Here is a 1731-nt window from a genome sequence, read left to right as displayed (position 1 = left end):
AGACTCCAACAACATATCAAGAAAATAATTCATTATGACAAAGTGGGGTTCATATCAGGTATGCAAGGATGGTTCAACATTAGAAAAACAATCAATGCCATCCATCACATAAATAAAACAAAGGAAAAGAACCACATGATCATATTAATCATGCTGAAAAGGCATTTGATAAAATCCAACACCCATTCCTGATCAAAACTCTTAGCAAAATAGGAATAGAAGGGACATTCCTCAATATAATAAAGGGCATCTATGCAAAACCAACAGCAAACATTATTCTCAATGGAGAGAGACAGAAACCTTTCCCCTTGCAAACAGGAACAGACAAGGATGCCCTCTATCACCACTTATAGTCTACATTGTACTGGAAGTCCTAGCCAGGGCAATAAGGCAAGATGGGAAATCAAAGGCATCCACATTGGTAAGGAAGAACTAAAACTATACCTATTTGCTGATGATATGATCCTATACCTAGAAAACCCAACAGACTCAGTCAAAAATCTACTGGAACTAATTGAGAGATTTAGCATCATCGCAGGATATAAGATCAATATACAAAAATCAGTTGGATTCCTCTACACCAGAAAAGAGATTGCTGAAAAAGAAATAAGCAAACCAATACCATTTGCAATAGCTACCAAAAAAGTAAAATACTTGGGAATAAATCTTACCAGGGACACAAAGACCTGTATAAAGAAAACTATAAAAGACTACTTCAAGAAACCATAAGAGATCTACATAAATGGAAGAACATCCCATGCTCGTGGATAGGAAGATTAAACATTGTGAAAATGTTGATTCTACCCAAAGCAATCTATACATTCAATGCAATCCCAATCCTCCCATCAAAATTCCATGACATGGAAAAAACAATCACTAACTTTATATAGAAAGGAATGAGACTTCAGATAAGCAAAGCACTGTTGAAGAAGAAGGACAAAGTAGGAGGTCTCACACTGCCGGATCTCAAAACCTACTATACAGTGACAGTAGTCAAAACTGCCTGATATTGGTATAATGACACACACATAGACCAATGGAATAGAATTGAGAGCCCAGATATAGATCCATTGGCCTAGGGTCAGCTGATCTTTGACAAAGAGCCATTAAACCATTAAATGGGAAAGAGAATGTCTGTTTAATAAATGGTGCTGGCAAAACTGGATATCCATTTGCAGAAGAATGAAATAAGATCTGTACCTCACACCATACACAAAAACTAACTCCAGATGGATTAAAGACTTAAATGTGAAACCTAGAACTATAAAGTCCCTCAAGGAAAAAATAGGGGCAGATTTAGGGGCCCTAATACATGGCATAAATAGACTATCAAGCATAACTCAAAATGCACAAACAGAAGAAGAGAAACTAAATGATTGGGACCTTCTGAAAATTAAATTTTTATGTGCTTCCAAAGACTTCTCCAAAAGAATCAAAAGAGAACCTACAGATTGGGGAAAAATACTTGGCAATGACATATCTGAAAAGGGACTTATCTCTAGAATTTATAGGAAACTCCAAAACCCCAATAACAAAAAAAAAAAATAATAATAATAATCCAATTAAAAATGGGCAGAAGACATGAATAGACACCTCACCAAAGAGGATATTCAGGCGGCCAACAAACAATGTTCACGATCATTAGCCATTGTTGTTGTTGTTATGTGGCGTCGAGTCGGCCCCGACTCATAGCGACCCCTCCTTGGGTTTCCGAGGCAGTATCACTACGGA

The sequence above is a fragment of the Orycteropus afer genome, unplaced genomic scaffold (assembly GCF_000298275.1).
Source record: "Orycteropus afer afer isolate SDZICR_OR568_19922 unplaced genomic scaffold, OryAfe1.0 scaffold00094, whole genome shotgun sequence".
NCBI lineage: Eukaryota > Metazoa > Chordata > Mammalia > Tubulidentata > Orycteropodidae > Orycteropus > Orycteropus afer.
The sequence above is the reverse complement of the archived record's forward strand: the minus strand, read 5'-3'. Positions refer to the sequence as shown.